Source organism: Herpailurus yagouaroundi, unplaced genomic scaffold (genome assembly GCF_014898765.1).
Source record: "Herpailurus yagouaroundi ecotype Mexico unplaced genomic scaffold, PumYag 210, whole genome shotgun sequence".
In the NCBI taxonomy this organism is placed as follows: Eukaryota; Metazoa; Chordata; class Mammalia; order Carnivora; family Felidae; genus Herpailurus; species Herpailurus yagouaroundi.
This window is the reverse complement of record NW_024412441.1, coordinates 16,006,349-16,017,879: the sequence shown is the minus strand read 5'-3', so window position 1 is coordinate 16,017,879 and position 11,531 is coordinate 16,006,349. Positions and strand designations below refer to the sequence as shown.

At 43.0% G+C, this 11,531-nt stretch overlaps 1 protein-coding gene across 5 annotated transcripts in view; it reads left to right on the top strand.

The window, feature by feature from the left end:
* The first annotated feature begins 6,487 nt into the window (after positions 1–6,487).
* PPM1B (protein phosphatase, Mg2+/Mn2+ dependent 1B) overlaps positions 6,488–11,531 on the top strand; it is a 90,903-nt gene continuing 85,859 nt past the window's right edge. For all 5 annotated transcript variants that reach the window (XM_040453881.1, XM_040453882.1, XM_040453879.1 and 2 more), the window contains exon 1: positions 6,488–6,918. The gene's annotated coding sequence lies outside the window, so the exon portion shown is untranslated. The remainder of the gene's footprint in view (positions 6,919–11,531) is intronic.

Sequence of the window (11,531 nt, the reverse complement as noted above, 5' to 3'; positions counted from 1 at the left end):
CAGGTCACGATCTCGCGGTCCGTGAGTTCGAGCCCCGCGTCGGGCTCTGGGCTGATGGCTCAGAGCCTGGAGCCTGTTTCCGATTCTGTGTCTCCCTCTCTCTGCCCCTCCCCCGTTCATGCTCTGTCTCTCTCTGTCCCAAAAATAAATAAACGTTGAAAAAAAAAATTAAAAAAAAAAAAAGCAAGCCATTTATGAATAACAAAAATGCTCTTCTTACCCCTATCATTCAAAAAATGATAAGGGTTTTAGGAGCTCTGTGCCAGGAACCAGGGATGAAATCAAATATATATTTCTTTTTATATCACAGTAACATTGTTAATTAATTTATTTCTTAAAAAAAAATTTTAATGTTTATTTATTTATTGTTGATATTTATTCATTTTTGAGAGACAGAGAAAGACAGAGTGTGAATAGTAGAGGGGCAGGGAGAGAGGAAGACATGGAATCCGAAGCAGGCTCCAGGCTCTGAGCTGTCAGCACAGAGCCCGATGTGGGGCTCGAACCCATGAACTGTGAGATCATGACCTGAGCTGAAGTTGGATACTTAACTGAGCCACCCAGGCACCCCAAACGTTTATGTTATTTTTTGAGAGAGAGAGACAGAGTGGGAGTGGGGGAGGAACAGAGAGAGAGGGAGACAGAATCTGAAGCAGGCTCCAGGCTCTGAGCTGTCAGCACAGAGCCTGATGTGGGGCTCGAACTCATGGACCATGAGATCATGACCCGAGCTAAAGTCAGGCGATTAATTGACTGAGCCACCCAGGCACCACTCATTGTTAACTAATTTCAAAGGCAGCAGTGCCTATAATCTACCATAATACCTGATTCACAGTGACTGTTTAATAAGTATTTGTAGAGTGGAACTGGTGAAAAAAAAATTAAAGAAAAAATTTTTAATGTTTATTTATTCTTGAGGGAGAGAGAGAGAGAGAGCACAGGTGAGAGTGAGCAAGTAGGAGCAGGGGAGGGGCAGAGAAAGATTCCAAAGCAGGCTCTGTGATGTCAGCAAAAGCCTGACATGGGGCTCAAACCCACGAACCATGAGATCATGACCTGAGTTGAAGTCAGACTCTCAACCAACTGAGCCACCCAGGCATCGCCCCCCCCCCCCCGCCAAAATTTTTTTAATGAAGAAAACAGGTTTATCACTGGAATATTTCCAGGGCTTAAGAGAGGAGTGGATCAATCTGGACAAATTGGACTACTTGAAGTTTGACACTGAAGCACCCTGTCAGAGAGGGCACAATGGCTTGCATATAATAGGTGTATAAATATGCTGAATGAATACATGAAACTTCTTCTATGTGACATATAAGAATTATGATTCAACTGTGACAGGCACTGTATTGTTATTGTATACCATATCCCATTTAATCCCCCCCCCCCTTCTTTTTAGAGAGCCAGAGAATGCAAGCAGGGGAGGGGGCAGAGGGAGAGAGAGAGAGAGTCCCAAGCAGGCTCCATGCTTAGCATAGAGCCCAATGCAGGGCTCAATCCCATAACCCTGGGTTCCTGACCTAAGCAGAAATCAAGAGTCTGACATTCAACCAACTGAGCCATCCAGGCACCTCCCATTTGATCTTTAAAATAATTACCTGAAGTAGACAGTACTGGATTATCAAGGATGGGTTTAGGACGCCAGCAAAACTGAGGCACCCAAAGTTGTTTGGAAAAAATTGTTATACTATGTCTTTAAAAAAATTTTTTTTTTAATGTCTATTTATTTTATTTTTTTTAATTTTCTTTTTTTTTTGAACGTTTATTTATTTTGGGGACAGAGAGAGACAGAGCATGAACGGGGGAGGGGCAGAGAGAGAGGGAGACACAGAATCGGAAACAGGCTCCAGGCTCTGAGCCATCAGCCCAGAGCCCGACACGGGGCTCGAACTCACGGACCGCGAGATCGTGACCTGGCTGAAGTCGGACGCTTAACCGACTGCGCCACCCAGGCGCCCCAAATGTCTATTTATTTTTGAGAGACAGAGTGCGAGCAGGCGAGGGGCAGAGAGCAAGGGAGACAGAATCTGAAACAGGCTCCAGGATCTGAGCTGTCAGCACAGAGCCTGATGTGGGGTTCGAGCTCACGAACCATGAGATCATGACCTGAGCTGAAGTCAGAGGTTTAACTGACTTAATCACCCAGAGGCCCCATATCTGATGTCTTTTTTTTTTTTTTTTAAGTTTATTTATTTATCTGGAGAGTGAAAGAGAGAGAGAAAGAGAGAACGTGTGTGTATGGTGGTGGGGGGGGGGGGACGGGCAAAGAGAGAGGGAGACAGAGAATCCCAAGCAGCCTCCATGCTATCAGCACAAAGGCCAAAGAGGTTCGATCTCACAAACCATGAGATCATGACATGAGCTGAAATCAAGAGTCAAGACTCTTAACTGACTGAGTCACCCAGGCACCCCAATATCTGATGTCTTATTTTAAAAAGAACACCGGGGTGCCTGAGTGGCTCAGTCAGCTGAGCATCTGAATCTTGATTTCAGCTCAGGTCATGATCCCCGGGTCATGGGATTGAGCCCTGAGTTGGGTTCTGTGCTGAGTGTGGAGCCTGCTTGGGATTCTCTCTCTCTCTCATAATAATAATATAATTATTATATTATAATTATATTATAATTATATAATATATAATATAATTAATGTATAATATATAATAAATAATAACATATATAATATATAATAATTATATAATTATAATTATAATAATCTCTCTAATAATAATATAATCACAATAATAATAATAAATAAATAAAATGATTTTTAAAAAGACCACCAGAATACTGTAGCCTACATTGGGAAAATCAGGACTTTCTCTACATTACACTCACTTTTTTTTTAACGTTTATATATTTATTTTGAGAGAGAAAGAGAGAGAGCATGACAGCACGAGTGGGGGAGGGGCAGAAAGTGAGAGAGAGAGAGAGAGAGAGAGAGAGAGAGAGAGAATCCCAAGCAGGCTTCTTGCAGTCAGCTTGCAGAATCTGACTCTGGGCTTAATACCAGGAACTGTGAGATCATGACTGAACCAAAATCAAGAGTCGGACGCTTAACTGACTGAGCCACCTAGGTGCCCCTCTACATTATATTAAGTATTGTTTTTATTATATTTTGGGGACTGCTTTGCCTTTAATAACGTCTAAATCTCAACAAAACAAAGCTAGGAGAGCTTAGACTAGCTGCATTCACATAGCTAGTTAGAATCAGAGCTCTCTATGATGGTACTCAATGTTTACGATGCATTATATGTTTATGATGGTACACACCAATTTACCTTTTAAATTTGTGAATTGTGTTGGGCCTTCTTTATTGGTTTAGTGTTTTTTTTTTAATGTTTATTTTTTGAGAGAAAGAGAGAGTGCGAGCAGGGGAGGGGCAGAGACAGAGGGAGACACAGAATCTGAAGGAGGCTCCAGGCTCTGAGCTGTCAGCACAGAGCCCAACACCGGGGCTCAAACTCACGAACCACGTGAGATCATGACCTGAGCTGAAGTTGGATGTTTAACTGACTGAGCCACCTAGGCACCCCTATTGGTTTAGTGTTTTAATACAATAAAACATACAAGAAAGTTAACCTAAATGTGTTTTTATCCCTATTGTATCCTTAACCCCTAGGACAGTATTCAATGTATCTTTATTTTTATTTATTTTTGAGAGAGAGAGAGAGCACGCACAAGCTGGGGAAAGGGCAGAGATGGGAGGGGGGGAGATACAGAGGATCTGAAGCAGTCTCCATGCTGACAGCAGAGAGCCTGAGGCAGGGGCTTGAACTTGTGAACCCTGAGATCATGACCTGAGCTGAAATCAGATGCTTAAACAACTGAGCCACCAGGGTGCCCAATGCATCTTTACTTTTAGTGATTGAAAGAATGAACGATGTGCAATCATCAGCCCACCTAAATGATTGTGCTTTGTATTAGTCTTAGGGTCAACCAAGGGAAAGTGAGAAGGAAATCAATCAGATCAAGAAACTTCTCTGATGCCCTCTGAGATTGCCTGGATTCTCAAGACCAGGGTCCTCTGATGTTTCCATTTTTATGATCTTTAGATTCTCATTTTGGAAGCTGAGATCCTAGACTCCTTTTCCCCTATATAAAGTATGTCAGACAAAGGAAAGTGATTTAAGGAAATGTATTCTATAAGTTATTTAAGAAATATTTCCTAAGAAGTGATAATGATAACAAAGGAGACAAGGGAAAGGCAAAGTCTAAATGGGCCTACTTCTTTTTTTCTTTATTATTTTTCCTCCCATCATGCAGAAGTGGGGCAACTAAATTTTAGTTTATGGTGTCTCCATTACCTATGCTAGAGGGTCTCAATCATTGGTGTGTATAAAAATTTAAAAATTCAGGGGCGCCTGGGTGGCGCAGTCGGTTAAGCGTCCGACTTCAGCCAGGTCACGATCTCGCGGTCCGTGAGTTCGAGCCCCGCGTCGGGCTCTGGGCTGATGGCTCAGAGCCTGGAGCCTGTTTCCGATTCTGTGTCTCCCTCTCTCTCTGCCCCTCCCCCGTTCATGCTCTGTCTCTCTCTGTCCCAAAAATAAATAAACGTTGAAAAAAAAAATTAAAAAAAAAATAAAAATTTAAAAATTCACCTAAGTCTTGTCCCTAGAGTCCCTGATATTATGGGTGTGAGTGGACCCAGGAATCTGCACGCCAGCTGGTTATGATGCTGGTGCGCTAGCCACCATACCGTAAAAACCCCTATTATTATGCAAAATTGGGGCATAGATGAAAAAATCTGAACTGCAATTAAGTCTTTATTTTTGCCATTCTCACCATTGCTGGGCCAGCTCTGATTGTCAGTCCAAACCAATTTACACAAAAGTGTGAATAAGGTTTAAATCCTTTATCAGGGCACTTTTATTAAAAAAAAAAAAGTATTCTAAGGTGTTAGAATGCTTTAATTACACTTTAGTTTTGTTTCTTTTGGGGGGAATTAACCTGGCAATACCTGTTAGTCTAAATCGATTGCTGAAGGAATCCTGTCCACTCCCTTCCTTTGCCTCTTGAATCATTTATTCTAGACTGATACTGTTCTTTGTGAAGCCTTCTTCAGTAAACCTATACACAGGGACGATCCCTTTATGTCACTACCAACCCTTGCATGTTTCAGTGATAGCATGTATCATCTTGTAGTGGGATTGCCTAATTTAGTTTTGTGTCTGCAGTTCTTCGCATAGTGCCTGGCAAACAGCAGGCGCTCAAGAATTGTGGAACGAAGGAATGAATGTCAAAGACTAGGCCGAGTTTTAAAAATCAATGTTGACTAAGAAACAAAACATGGAAATGTCAAGGGCTGAATGCCAGGCATTGCAGGCTTAGAAAGAACACAAATAACCCTTAACAGCACAGAGCCCTCTTGAAGGGATCGCCTGTCCCATTTTCTCAATTCGCTTTCCAGCCTTTCCTGATACCCCAATTTCCCGCTCACTAACTCATTCCCTCCCCTACTGCGGACAGGTCCGGCAGGTATATCAGCTCAGCAGCTCTGATTGGTCGGCGATGATTTCATTGTTGGGAAACATCCGGGCTTTTTCCCTCCCCGCAACACCTCCCCCAGAGCCCGGCGTTCTGAGCTTCTCTCTCCCGCGTATGCCCCTCCCGCTGGCTGAAGCAAAACAACCGCCTCTCCCCGGACCGCTTCTGATCCTCGCCCGCGCCATCCCTTCCGTCTCTACGCCAAAGAGAGGCGTTTATATTCTCCAATGAGGGCCTAACAGGACTTTGTTAGCCAATCGGCAGCCAACCCCCTGCAATTCCGGGTGGGACTAGGCTTCCACACCTATAACTGCACAAGCGCGTTGGCTCCTTTATGGCGCTTATTTTACGCAAGGCTTAGAGGTTAGAAATAAAGGGGCATGATTCTCGTAGAACGGGAAGGATCTGCACACACTGTCTGGATTTGACCGTTTTCGAAGACTAGCCAATCGCTTTTCGAATACTTCCCCGCCTTTTGCGCGTTCATTTAAAAAAAGCCAGTGTGACGGACTTGGAAATTGGTTTAGTGACGGACACGCAGAGAAAGCCAATGATTGAGGGTTCGGGTCACCCTTTGGACCAATAAAAAAAGAGAATCGCTAGGGTTCGGGCTTTGCGAGGCGGAGTGCAGGTGGGCGTTATTTGATTGATGGCGATCTCTACTTATGGCTGGTAGGGTGGGTTGGTTCCTGACGTCCAGAGGCGGGGCTGAATAAAGTAAATGGTAATGAAGGGTTGGGTCTCACTCAGTGGGCGGTGTTTGATGGATAGTTGACCTTGCCAATTGAAGGTGGTCACTGGTGCCCAATGGGAAATTAGGAACTGAGAGGCGGGGCATTGTGGGCGGGGAAAACTGAGTACCGAGGTACGGGGCAGCCGAAGTGGGAGGGGGTCGCTGATTGACGGGAAGCCCAGCCAACCGGGTGCAGCCAGAGGCCGCGCCGTCCCAATGGGTGGGATCTGGGGGCGGGGCTGCCCGAGGGGCGGGGAGGAGAGGGTGCGGGGAGGGGGTTGCAGAAGGAGCCGAGCGGCTGCTGCTCAATGGCGGAAAAGCCGCCGGTGTTCTGACCGCCTGGTCCCCCTAGCAGTTGCGGGGGAGTTTCCTGCCGGCGCGGCTGGACTCTCTGCTTCTCAGGGTTCGGTGGCTGGAAGATGCTCCAGAGAGACGAGGCTGCGGCGGAGGAGGTGGCGGCGGCCGAATCGGCAACGGCGCTAGGGTGGAGAGAAGGCGGCAGCGGCGGCGGCGGCGGCGTGCGGGGCCCGACGGTGTAAACAGCCCCGGAGGCGGCGGAGGCGGTGGCCGAGACCCCGACGGGGAAGCGGCGGCTGAGGCAGGGTCGCGCCTCAGTCGGAAGCCTGGGTTGAGTGCAGCAGGGGTTCTCTGCGGCGGGCGAGAACGGACGCCCTAGACCTCGCTTCCCTCCCTCGCCCCAGGTAAGGCCGCTCCGCGCCCCGCCGCAGGGGAAACGGCTCGCGGGCACCGCCGAGGCCCCGGACCGTTTTCGGGGCGCCGCCGGGCTGCGGTCGTGGGCCCTACCTGTCTAATCCTCGCCTTTTTTTTTTTTTTTTTTCTTTCTGCCGTGGAGTCTGGGGGAGCAGAACGCGGAGCCTGGCTCCTGGGTAGGCCCCTTCCCCAGCCGCCGCCTCCGCGCTCTGCCGAGGCTGGGAGAGGCTCGGGGCAGGGAATTTTACTTTGCTCCAACGCCTGGAAGTGAACTGCTTTCCCCCTGTTTTCTGTTTCAGACAGCGAGCGTCTCTTTCACACCAAAGCACTGGGGCTAGGGCTACTCCAGGCTTTAACTCATCCTTTCCTGGATCATGCCTATTTGAAAACCCTACCTTTTACATTTGTTTCCTCATCAGCTTTTGCCCCACTCTGCGCTCCACTTCACTTCCTTGTTAAATCTTCTTTCTCATTCTTCTTTCTTTGCCTCTCACCACCTCCTTCTTAGTAGCTCTAAATCGCTTCTTTCTCTTCTTGGTGACTCCGGGCTCTTCTTCCCTGCCTTCCCCAGCAGTCCTTTTCGGATGTCATTCTTTTCCGCAAAAAAGTTTTTAAATGAAACTTCTGCCATCAGTACCCCAAATCTTCCAGAGGCCCATTAAGAGTAGACTAACCGGCTTTATATGGAAGATCAGTTTTTTTTTTTAATAATTCAATTGGGTCTAATGTCCTTTCAAAAGTAGGTTGTATTCATAAACGTTAAATGTGAGAATAACACCAAGGTAATTTAAAAAAGAGGGGCTCAGTGAATGTTGGAAATAAATTTTTCGTTTTTTAAGTTGCCTGACCTTTATTGTCCGATTTAGCAGATCTAGAACATTTGCCCATCTTACTTGGCAAAACTGCTTCTTAAGCATTTGATAGTGGCCCAGATTCATAAGTATTCAAGTCGGCTTAAAAACAACGTGGAAACTTTAAAAAGAAGACATTAGATGAAAAACTAGGAAGCTGTTTTCACGAAGTCACAGTTAAAGACCTTTTAAAATAGGCTCCACATGTTTAATGTATCAAAATAAAGTTGGCAGGAGACTTGTAAAAGGATTATTTAGGAATTTGAGTAGTCTTAGTGATATGTAGCTATTTTGGGAAAAACATTCTTTTTGTTAACAAACCTTTACAACTGTGATGTGAGAATTACTGAGGTTTATTGTGGGATTAACACAGGAACTCATTTTATTTGAGCTACTGCACGGACGTAGAAGTGGTAAATTGTAGAGGGCAGATACTGTAAGTCCCTGTGTTCTGGGAGATTGAGCAACATACCATCAACACTGAATGTTAATGGGCATTATTTCATTTACTTTCTCTGTTGTGCAATAGCAGAGTTCCTATCATTGGCCTGCTTTTAAACAGCATTTCTAAATAGAGACAAGTTATTCTAATTATTATGATAATCTTTTCCAAGTGTACAGGCTTTAAAAAAATACGGTTGAAGTTACACTATTAAGGTGATAACTTTTTTAAAGAAATATTTTTGTAGGCCTCCTGAATGGGCAATGTGTTGTTTCAATTGCACTTCTAAAATTTAGTATTTAGAACAGGTTGGGTTTTTGTTTTTGTTTTGTTTTTTTTTGTCAACAGATCCCCCCCCCCCCCCCGCCCCCCAGGGATAATCCTGATTTTTACTGTGCTTCTTTGCTTCTGTCAGTGTCTTCTTTAAATGGTGGTTGTTTTCCCCTCTTCATTTATTTTTGCTCTCATAAAGTTTTATCACAGTTTCTGCAGTGGCTCTCCATGTTGCATTGTCAGCATGGAGTTGTGTTTTTATGTGATCTTTTGTACCCCTTGGTTAAGATTCCTCAGTTTTTGTATATAATCTGTGGAATTTGTACATGTTGCATTAATCTCTTAGAAATGACCAGCAGAGTTCTCAACACCTGTTTTCTCATACCAGGTGTCTGATTTCTGCGAAGACCTCAGGAATAGGTGAAAGCTTTTAAAGCTTGTCTGATAGTCACGGCAGTAAATATTATTTTATGTTAGTCGTTAACATATTGTAATTACCAAATCTCTACAGATTACATCATCTGAAGGAATGGTATGTCTACCTAGCTGTGCTTCTAAAAAAAACTAATTCACAAGTTGACAAGGATCAGAAAAAGTAGTTCATGTTGAAAGTTTGTTTTCCTATAATGTACATTTTTTCCCTATAATGTACATTTTTTACGAAGTCTTTTGAATTAAAATTTGATGCTGATAGACTGTCTCGTGATACTCGTTGAAGAGTAGAATTTGCCATAGTGTCGCTTAGGGATTGTGGTGATTCATTAAAAATTGAGCCAATGGTGGAACAATTGTAAACATGCCCTTGTAAATGGGTTGGTAGACATTTCTTTTAGCGCACATGACACAGTGGATTTTCCCCCCACTCTCATTGCTGTTAGTTACACGCATTATCTACATTGTATGAATATTTGTATATTACATGTAACTATTTTAAAGAATTTTGTGATACTACCTACAATAGAGAGTAAAGAAGTATTCTAACTCTATAGTGGTCTTTCATAAGAAATTAGTAAAGTGAGTAAAATTAACTTATTAAAATATAACATGGTATTTTACTTTTTCTGTGAAATATGCCTTTCACAGTTCACTGATTTTAAACAAAAATGAGTTGGGAAACAACTGACAGTGTCAGAGTTAGAATAAACTTATTTTAAATTCCAGAATTCAAATAGCAAAATTTATTCAAGTAATACTTAGCATAACATATAAAATTATGGTTAGCAGGAAGAGAATGTTGGAGAATATGGTTATTTCTGGATATCCATTCCCCCCTCTCCCACATTGTACTTGATTCTTTTTATTTTTTTTTCTTAATGAACTAATTTCAGAATGTGGGTCAAAATGAAATAATATATTAGCAGCTTTAAAGTTTTACTGTAGAATATATTTTACATATCATATCAGTAGAGTTGTGGATTAAAAGGACTGATTAATTGGGGATATGAGATAAAATTCTCAGAAACTAGGTAAACCCTGGAAATGTAACCCGACTACTTTCCATCTCACTATCCTGTCCTCAGACCAAACAGGGAAGGGAAATAGGGTGGATTTGGAGAATACTGGTTTTTGTAGTTTTTGTATAAACTGTCATACTGATCTAACAAGTATAGATGAAGAAAAGGTACTTCATAATCTTTGTTTATTTGTGTTTGTTGATACTTGTTTATACCAAAATATTGATTTAAAAGAAAATAACTTTTGATCTTTTAGACTAAGTATGCTAATATCTCTGGCCATTTTGGAATCTTTTTTCAAAAGAAACATTTCTTTTTTTCTTAACTTTTTTAAAGTTTTGTTTTTTTAAGTAATCTCTACGCCCAGTGTGGGGCTCAAACTCAAGATCCTGAGGTCAAGAGTCAAATGCTCCTTGGGGCGCCTGGGTGGCGCAGTCGGTTAAGCGTCCCACTTCAGCCAGGTCACGATCTCGCGGTCCGGGAGTTCGAGCCCCGCGTCGGGCTCTGGGCTGATGGCTCGGAGCCTGGAGCCTGTTTCCGATCCTGTGTCTCCCTCTCTCTCTGCCCCTCCCCCGTTCATGCTCTGTCTCTCTCTGTCCCAAAAATAAAAAATAAAAAACGTTGAAAAAAAAAAAAAAAGAGTCAAATGCTCCAGAGGCACCTGAGTGGCTCAGTCCGTTAAGCATCGTACTTTTGATTTCTGCTCAGGTCATGATTTCCCTATTCGTGTGTTTGAGCCCCATCTCTGGCTCTGTGCTGACAGCTGGCTTGCTTGGGTTTCTCTCTCTCTCTGCCCCTCCCTCTCTCCCTCCCTGTCTCTCCCTCCCTGTCTCTCCCTCCCTGTCTCCCCCTCCCCCTCCCCCTCCCTTCCTTCTCTCTCTGCTGTACCCTCTTCGCACATGTGTGTGCTCTCTCTCTGCCTTTCAAAGTAAATAAATAAACTTAAAAAAAAAAAAAAAGTCGAATGCTCTGACTGAGCCAGCCAGGCGCCCCTCAAAAGAAACATCTCTAATGTGGTTTAGCCTCTTTGTGTAGATTTGACCTGAATTACACTTTTCAGTGTTTAAGCTATATCTTCTCCTTCCCCCCCCAAAGAAAATCACCTTTTAGACTAACTCGAGTGATTTGATCAGGTAGTTGAATCAATGTTATGAGAAAAAGAAGTTTTTACTAAATTCTTGATGTAAAGAAGTTTTCCAGAAGTGTATTCTATATACCGTAGTTTAATTTTCAGATTTTATAAAGATCATGAGATTTCGTTTTTAGCATCATCTAACAACCTTAGAAACAAATAGCATAAGGTAGCTCATTCTTCTTCTTTTTAGTTTTCATTCAAACTTCAGGGTATTTTATTTCTCCCTTGAAATTTAATGTTAAATAACAGAGACCTAAACATTTTGCTCTGAATTATGGTAGGTCATGACACAGAGGAGTTCTCAAGTAAATATTTTTCTTTTTTAACTGCAGCTAACTTGTGGCCACATCTACAATATCTTATTATTTCTTGGCATAACATACACCTTTTATAATGATACCTTTTTTCTTTTTTTTAAAGGCAAATCCCTATTTATTTAAAAAAATTT